Source organism: Cinclus cinclus, unplaced genomic scaffold (genome assembly GCF_963662255.1).
Source record: "Cinclus cinclus unplaced genomic scaffold, bCinCin1.1 SCAFFOLD_134, whole genome shotgun sequence".
NCBI lineage: Eukaryota > Metazoa > Chordata > Aves > Passeriformes > Cinclidae > Cinclus > Cinclus cinclus.
The window spans coordinates 192,501-201,517 of record NW_026912153.1 but is presented as its reverse complement, the minus strand read 5'-3'; positions in this window follow the sequence as shown (position 1 = coordinate 201,517).

Genomic DNA, 9,017 nt, shown 5'->3' with positions numbered 1-9,017 from the left:
TAAACAAAGATGGCGGAGGCACCGGAAGTGGCTTCTGCCAGTACCAAAGATGGCGGCAGGGAAGGGCGGAAATTGCGTCTCGAGCCTTCCCAAGATGGCGACTCAACCGTCACTCGCCCGACCTTCTGCATAGGGCGGCAAAAAGGGGCGGGGAAAAAAGGACCCCCACGGGGTGTCGACTGCATTGCCTGCCCGCGACGCCGACGCCGATCCCTCCCCCCCGGCGCCATTTTGCGCGGCGTTTCCCATCGTGCCCACACGGGCTGCGGGCTCAGCGGCGCCGCGGACGCGCGGGAGCCCGGTGGGCGCCGACAGGCAGCGGCGGATCCGCCCCTCTCTCTGCCGGGCTCCTTCCCCGGCCGCCGTCACGGAGAGCGACTCCCGTCCCGCCGCGCCACCTCTCCGCGCCGCCCGGTTCCGCTCCCGCCCGGGGAACGCATCGATGAAGGAAGAGCGGTCGCCCAGCTCCCGGAGCCATCGCCCTGCCCGCAGCCGGGAGCAGCCCGCAGGAGGAGGCAGCTGCTCTCTCTGCCGGAGAGGTGAGAGGGGCGCAAGGATGGGGCGGGGTGGGAACGCGGGCACGGGAGAATTCCCAGGCACAATTCCAGCGCTCCCTTTCAGCTGGCAGCAGCCCGGTGTCCTCTGCGTGTGGCAGCAGCTGCAGCGCTGGTTTGGAGCAAGTTTCCATGGCATTTTGTTGCAAAGGTGCCCCTTCCAGCCGGGTGCCCCGGCTGGGTTCCCTGGCTGGGAGAGCCCTTGAAGTAGCCAGAGGGAGCAGCTGCTGCGAATTCCGAGCCCGCTGTTCCTGTGATTCTGGATACAGTGTTTCAGTAGTGTGTGCTTCTGTCCTATGCGCTGCTAGATGTACTTTGGAACAAGTTGACTCTTTCATCCCTCCCCACCTGCATTCTTCCTAGGTGTACGTTTTATTCAGCAGCATTCAGATGAGAGAGAGGAGCTCTGTTCCCATCAGCACGAAAGGAAAAAGTGTGCTCACACAGACCTAAGTTGTTTGGTCAAAAAATTCTTACTTTGCTTTGGTCCAAAAAATGTTATTCCTGTGTGCAAGCTCACGGGGAAGATTTTATTCAACAGCTCTCAGTAGGACATCAAAGCTCCACTTCCCCTTTTCTTGAACAGCCTGAGACCCAATATTACTTGATATCAATTATTTTTCAGGCGTTTGGAACTTTTTGAAGAGCCAGAAGGATTGTTTGTGCATACGTGTGTCACTAATATCCCTCCTCTCTCCAATGGAGGATGGGGGGGGGAAAGGGATGCAGAGCTTCCTACAAGGGGCTGTAAGTGCAAATAAAGAGGAGCCAGAGGTTTAGTTGATATGAATCACTGTTTCTGAAAAGAGCCTGATGGATTTCCTGATACCAAAACCAGTAGGAATAGGAGACTGAACTCGGGCATCGTGATGGTCTCCTTGGCTTTAAAAAGCTTTAATGGCTTTAAAGGGCATTTCTATCAGACCTGGTTTATTTTTGTTCCCTTTCATTAAATTTTAAAAAGAAAAAAAGCCCCGCTCCATCACTGCTGCTGTGATGTGTGACAAAAGCCCATCTTCCCTCCCCTGGGAACAGGTGAGAGATGGAACTAAACCCCAAAGGATTTTCTGCTCACTGATGGCACGTGAGTTTTCTTGGGAATTCTCTGCCAAATGTGGTCAGTTGTTTTTGAATGTGGCCATGCGGGGAGTCGAACGTGCCAGCCCAGATCTGCAAACATGCAGTGCCAGAAGGAGAACCTTTGAAATGTCACCTGGGATGTGTTCCACTGACTCACAAGTGGGTGCTGTGCCCAGGTCCCCTGTCCAAATCCTGGGCGGGCAGAAGCCAGGACTGCACATTGCTCGTGATATGAATTCAGTTTTGGGGAGGTGAAATACAAATGAGATGCCAGGGAGGGAATGTCTTCTAACTGTATATATTTTTGTCCTAGAGGAGCCCTGCCCAGTGTGACTGCTGCCCAGTGCTGCTCCCTGACTGCACGCTCTCTTGGTGAGCCTCTGTCCTGCTGGCCGTGCCTTTTCTGTCCCCGTCCCCGTGCCGCTCCTTGCCCGTCTTTACCCTCCCGAGCACGTGGCGTGGTCAATTCCTGTCTCCCGGTCCTGGTTTCCCTTTTTGTCTCTGTGTCCCGGCGTCCTTGCTGTGTGTTTGGGACTCCGTCTTTTTGTCTGTCCTTCTCCGTGCCTCACTCGTTTTCCCGTTCTGTTCCCTGTGGCTCTGTGGTGCTCCCCGTGCCATTGTTTCCCCCGGGATCCTTGTGTCCCGTTCGCTGCCCCTGTACTTTTTTAATCCCTCTCTCGTGCTGCCCATCTAGCATCCCTTTTTTGTGTTTTTTTTTTTTTTTTTTTTTCTCCATTTCAGCCTGCACCCCGATCTTCATTTTCTTTCTTGTGCCCTCTCTGCTGCCACTCTCTGCCTCGTGTTCTCTGTGTGTGCGGGGCTGGGGAGGAATTTTAGCCCTCCTGGGGGCTGCCCCTCCCCCCCCCCCTTTCCTTGTGCCAGCTGGGTCCCTTTTTGGGGGCATGGACCCGTGGGAAGGGTTCCCATCAAGGGCCGTGCTGCCGTCCAGGGCAGCTGGAGCGGTTCTGTGCCTTCATTTTGGTGGTGATGAAAGAAGGCTGAGGGGGGGACGGGGTGGAGAGTCGGGGGGCTCCGATGTATTTCGGGGCAGCCCGAGCTCCCCGGCAGAGGGAGCCACGCTGCGGCGCAGGAGCAGGGGAGTGGGGAATGGTGTGGGGGGGGCCGTGCTGGGTGCCCCTCCCCCAGAGGGACGCACGGGTGCCAGGACATTCCCCGGGAGGGGTGGCCGTAGAATACATGAAAAATTTTTTTGTTTGTTTTCATTTCGTTAGAGGAAGGCTTTCTTTACTTTTGGCTGGGGTTTATTTTGGTGCATTCATTCAGGGGGATTTCCTGAAGGGATGGATCTCGTTGTTTCATCCCCCCCCCTCCCCCCATCCCTTGTCTGTCTGTCTGTCTGTCTGTCTGTCTGTCTGTCCGTCCCCAAATCGCCGCAGCCCCGGGCTGAGCTCGGCGGCAGTGCTGCCGCCTTGTGGGCACAGCGCGGTACTGCAGCCGTCGCCTGTCTCGGATCCAGCCCCACAGCGAGCAGTCCGGAGCAGAAGTGTGAAAGCTGGGATCCTTTGACTTCTGCAGGGGACTTCATTTTCTTTTCCTCTTCTTCTCTTCCAGGACCGGAGAAATGGTTCCACTCCTCCCATCTTTGCCAACAGCTGTGCTGTTGGAGGAGCCAGAGCCAAGGTGCCTTCAGCACCAGGGCTCTGCACTGGAGGGCTCCCGGTCCTGACCGCGCAGGGTTCCCCTTTTCCTCCCCGCTGGGATGAAGTGTCTATGGAATCTGGGATCTGGGTGAAACTGCAGCTCTGCTGGTATGCAGGGACGTGAGGTTCCGGGGGACTGCGTTTCCCTGTGGCTTTCCAGGTCGGCAGGAGCCGGAGGAAATGGGGTGCCAGAGCCGTGCCCCATCAGGCCGTGTTTGCCTCTGAGGAACAGAGAGTCCGGGCTGAGGTGAGATTGCCAGGAGTGCTTGGATGGATGAGCCGTGCGGGGAACGGGGAGCTCGGAATCGCAGCTGCTGCTGGATCCGTTGCCTTAGGTCTGCTCCGTCTGTGTCTGTGCCAAGTGGGATTTGTGCTGGGGAGAGAGGTGCTGTGGGGAGCCAGAGGTGAAGTAAATCCTCTGTGGGGATGGGCAGCGAAGGACTGAGTAGCAGGGAAAGGAGAGGATTTCTAAAGGATACGACTGTTTCTGCCAAGAGCGGGGTGGAGCAGCGATGGGGGTGGTTGGGTTTGGCCTGGGCTCTGTTATTCTTGGTGCAATTTTAAAATTCTGTCGTGTGATTTACTGTCCGGGAGCTTTCGAACGAGAGCTGAGCGAAATGTAGGTTAAGCCTTGGAAGTTGGGTCCATTGCCTGCAGCAGCTCGCCGAGGCTGGAGGACTGGGGGGATGGCTGCTCCCAGGAAAGGTTACTTATTTATTGATACTGTGTCACATTTCCCTCAGCGACTGCCAGCCCGGAATGGCTGTGAGTTTGGGCTCTTCTCAGTGGGGGATTGGAGAAGGTTTTGGCTGTAATTAGAAGTGGGAGAAAAATCCTGCTAAATAAAAGCCTCACCTCTGTCCCCCCTAAGTTATCCCCGTTTGTCCCAGCTTGGAGCTGCGCAGAAGTCCGGCAGGGGAAATGACATCAGGGATACAGCTGTCAGTTCCAAGGCAGAGAGAGAAGATGTAGCAGCCAAGGGCAGGGCAGGGGGAAAGGTTTCAGAAAGCATTTCTGTGGTGTAATGAATGCCAATTTCTGCTTGCCCAGGGAGAAGAGGACGAACTCCCAGCCATTCAGGCCTGACAGTCCCCTGCAGCGAGAGCATACACTGGAAGAGTTCAGGGTCGAAGACAAGGCTGAGGGAAAATCCAGGCTATTTATAAGGGATGATGAGAGGTGGGTCCAGGGTGAGAATCCAGTGGGTAAAGGGAAAAGTGGTGTAAGGGAGGAGTAATACAGGGCAGGGGCCGATAAGGTAGGATGGGTGGAACAGTGCAGTGAACATAAACCAATGGGGGGGGGGGGGTTGGGGGCGTGGGCGGGGTACAAGGATACAAGAACTTTCCAGAGCTGGGAGGAGACAAGGGATGACATAACTGGGAATAGAGGCAACCAATGGGAAATGAGGGTTATAAAGCTTTACCTTAAAGCTTTACCATAAAGAATTTTTAAAACCTTTGACAACCTTCTTAGGAGCTATTCTAAACTTAAACAAATGCCCTCCAAGGTCTGGGGCCATGGGCCGACTCCTCACCCAAAACACTGGTCTGGCTTGGGACGTCAGTCAGTCCGATTCCTACACTGGGCCTCTGCATGATATTCACCCAGAAGCTGCCTTTCAAGGACTGAAGTGGAACAAAAGGTATAAAAGAAATGTCATTCCCAGATGGAAAACAGTTTCATTTCTCTTGTGTCTGCTTTTTTTTTTTTTTTTTTTTTTTTACAGTTACCTCAAAATTCCCGGATCCAGAACAGCTGCTCTGAGTTTTGGAAGAGATTCCAAAGCAGGATACAGTAGGTTTCAAAGTACACCTTGGAAAATCAATCGTTTGTCTGCAGCATGCAGCATGTAGGTGTGATGTCTGTAACTGGTCTTAGTTGATGCAGAGGTACTTGGAAACAAATGTTTAATCTTTCATCTCTCCCCACCTGCATTCTTCCTCAGTGTACTTTTTATTCAGCAGGACTCGGATGAGAGAGAGAGAGAGAGAGAGAGAGAGGAACTCTCTTCACATCAGCGTCAAAGGAAAAAGTGTTCAGCGACTTACAGTCCTAGTGACTGTTCTGTGTAAAAGCAGGATTGTTTTGCCATCAGACCTTGCGTGCCGTACCAGTCTGTGCGTTAACAGGTGTCTAAGAAAGGTCAAAAGGGAATAACTCCATGTCGTTCACTGGTGTGAATCTTGGTGGGGAGCAGAGCCGAGAGTGAACTGCAGTGAGGGGGAGGTTACTGAAGCCCCAGTTTGTTTCCAGTGAGCGTGGTGTTGTGGTGTTCAAAGTTACAGGTGCCTGCTGGCCTGGAGCTGGATACTTCTGCCTCTGCTTTCTTTGGGGGTTGATGATTCCTTATGTTTATGTTGGCGTGCCAGACAAATTGTTAAAGGTATTTCCATCAGACCTGCTTTGAATGTGTTACCCCTTCATTGAATTAAAAGAAAAAAAGCCCCGCTCCATCACTGCTGCTGTGATGTGTGACAAAAGCCCATCTTCCCTCCCCTGGGAACAGGTGAGAGATGGAACTAAACCCCAAAGGATTTTCTGCTCACTGATGGCACGTGAGTTTTCCTGGGAATTCTCTGCCAAATGTGGTCAGTTGTTTTTGAATGTGGCCATGCGGGGAGTCGAACGTGCCAGCCCAGATCTGCAAACATGCAGTGCCAGAAGGAGAACCTTTGAAATGTCACCTGGGATGTGTTCCACTGACTCACAAGTGGGTGCTGTGTCCAGGTCCCCTGTCCAAATCCTGGGCGGGCAGAAGCCAGGACTGCACATTGCTCGTGATATGAATTCAGTTTTGGGGAGGTGAAATACAAATGAGATGCCAGGGAGGGAATGTCTTCTAACTGTATATATTTTTGTCCTAGAGGAGCCCTGCCCAGTGTGACTGCTGCCCAGTGCTGCTCCCTGACTGCACGCTCTCTTGGTGAGCCTCTGTCCTGCTGGCCGTGCCTTTTCTGTCCCCGTCCCCGTGCCGCTCCTTGCCCGTCTTTACCCTCCCGAGCACGTGGCGTGGTCGATTCCTGTCTCCCGGTCCTGGTTTCCCTTTTTGTCTCTGTGTCCCGGCGTCCTTGCTGTGTGTTTGGGACTCCGTCTTTTTGTCTGTCCTTCTCCGTGCCTCACTCGTGTTCCCGTTCTGTTCCCTGTGGCTCTGTGGTGCTCCCCGTGCCATTGTTTCCCCCGGGATCCTTGTGTCCCGTTCGCTGCCCCTGTTCTTTTATAATCCCTCTCTCGTGCTGCCCATCTAGCATCCCTTTTTTGTGGTTTTGATTTTATTTTTTTTTTTCCATTTCATCCTGCACCCCGATCTTCATTTTCTTTCTTGTGCCCTCTCTGCTGCCACTCTCCCTTTCTGCCTCGTGTCCTCTGTGTCTGGTTTATAATGTGTAGACTATATGGACATATGAATTCCACGTAAGTATGCCAAATATAAATTGAAAAATGAATTGAAATATAGTTTTAAAATAACGGGGTTTTAATTTTCTTTTTTGTTAGAGGCCGGGCTTTTCCATAAATGATATAAAAATGTGAAGATATAGAATATATAAATGAAAGAAAAGAAAAGAAAAGAAAAGAAAAGAAAAGAAAAGAAAAGAAAAGAAAAGAAAAGAAAAGAAAAAAGAAAAGAAAGAAAATATGTTTTGGTCTTGAAATCGGGTTCAGCGGGTGGGACACGGCTGCTACAGCCATCCGGCTCCGGGCGCGACACGGGGCCGTGGGGTTCCCTCGGCTCCGGGATGGTACGAGGGGTGCCTCGTCTACCAGGCTCCGGGGCCGGCGGCGTCCGACCGCCGCCGCCGCCGCTGCCGCCGCCGCCGCCGGGGCGAGCAGATCTAGCCGTCTTCGGGGCAGCCCCTGAAGGCCAGGTCTACCCAGCACCAGGGCCGGCAGACTCCGCCAGCCCCCACGGGAGAGGGCGCCCTGGTGGCGGGCGTCCCCGGGGCGGACAGGTCTACCCCGCTCCGGCGGGACTTAGGCAAATCTCGGCGGGAGGACGGGGTAGACCTGTTGTCCCCGCCGGGCCCGGAAGTTCACCAAGGGGTCGCTGTTTCTGGCTGCCTCCAGCTGTGTCATCGTAACAGACGGCTTGCAGCAGTGCGCCCCCTCGGTCACGTCCGATGGATTTTCTTGGAGGCGTCGGCGGCCTCGGGCTCGTCTGTCCGTATTATGGGAGCGGGTTACGGGCCGCATCCCCGCAGGCTGTTACCGTGCCTGTGTCCGAGGCGGAGATGGGCGGCCGCGCGTGCGGTCGTCGGGGCGAGGAAAAGCAACCGCCTATGTTGTGGGCAAAGTCGCGGGGCTTTGTCCGGGTTCCCGTACTACCCAGCTTGCTGGGACAGGTTGTGAGTCCAGGTGATCACCGAGAGCCGCTCCCCGGCCGAGGCGAGGTGTGGAGGCCGTGGGAGAGAAAGAGAAGACCGAGGGAGAAAAAGCCGCGAGTGTGTCCCGCTCCGGCCGGGCTGCCGCCGGTTTCGTGAAGTTCGGGGGGGGGGGGCAGGCACCCGCTTGCTCCCCCCCGGGCACGGTGGTTGGGCGAGGCGGCGGCGCCTCGTCCCTTTTCTGCCTGGCCTTAAGCCGGGGGCCTGCCCGCTCAGCGGGCGTGGTGTTTTTCGGCTGTCGGTTTGGTGCGCGGTGACCGGCAGCCGGGGGGTGGACTGCGGCCGGGGGCTTGTGTTGAGCCTGCCGAGGCTTTCCCCCGGCCCTTTCCCCGAGAGCCCCCGAGCACGGCTCGGTCGGCCGAGGTGGCTGCGCCTCGTTCCCCGCTCCCGACCTGTTTTGCCAGAGTTGTCCGTGTCGGAAGGGCTGCGGGGGACATGCAGTGGGGCGTGTGGCCTCGGCTTGTCCCGGTTGCCTGAGGGTGCTCGGTGACGGGAGTCTCCCCGTGAAATGGGTGGGACTGGGGTGGCGGCACCCCCTCTCTGCTGTGTCTTGTTGAAGTCCCCCTTCCTCGGCCCTAAGCCGGGGACCCGCGTAGCGGGCGGAGTTTTTCAGGGGCGACGGCCGGCCACGGTGGCCGGCCGTGCCGTAGTGCGGACCGGAACCCGACAGAGAGCCCCCGCCCCCCCCAGGTGAATGTCGTGGGCGAGGCGGCGGCGCCTCGCCCTTTCTCGGTAGTGGCCGGCGCGATCGAGCCACCGTGCCGGGGCGGCCCGTGGTGTCTGGCCTGCCCCTTGGCCGCCGTGGTTGCCGGCGGGCTGGGTTGTGAGCCGGTTCCGCTTTAATTTTTTTTTTTTGTTTTTTTTTTTAGGCGAGTGCCGGGCGGAGTGTGGGGGGTGCTCACCCGGCTTTTTTTTTTTTTTTTTTTTTTTTTCCCCCATCGCGGCCTTAAGCTGCGGCACCGAGAAGCGCGCTGACGAAGGGGCGCGGGCCACGAAAGAGAAGGGAGAAGCTGGAGAGTGAGACGTCGGTGGAGAAAAAAGGGGTTGTTATATGGGGGAGCGAGAGGCGCGGGCCTCGCCCCTACCCCTGGCCCGTGACCCCCCGTGGCTAGCACGGGTCGTGCGACGCACCGTGTGCTTTTTTTCTTTTTCTTTTTTTTTGTGATTCGTTTTTTTTTTTTTATTTTCCTGTCGCTGTTTGACGTCCCACCCGGCTTTTCCGGAGGGAAGCCGGTCGCTGCGAGGCGGACGAAAGCCGGTGGCCCGTGGCATGGTCGGCGGCAGCTGCCCCGTTTCCGTTGTGTTGCGGCCCGCGGGTGGGTGGCGGCACCCCCCGCTCTCCT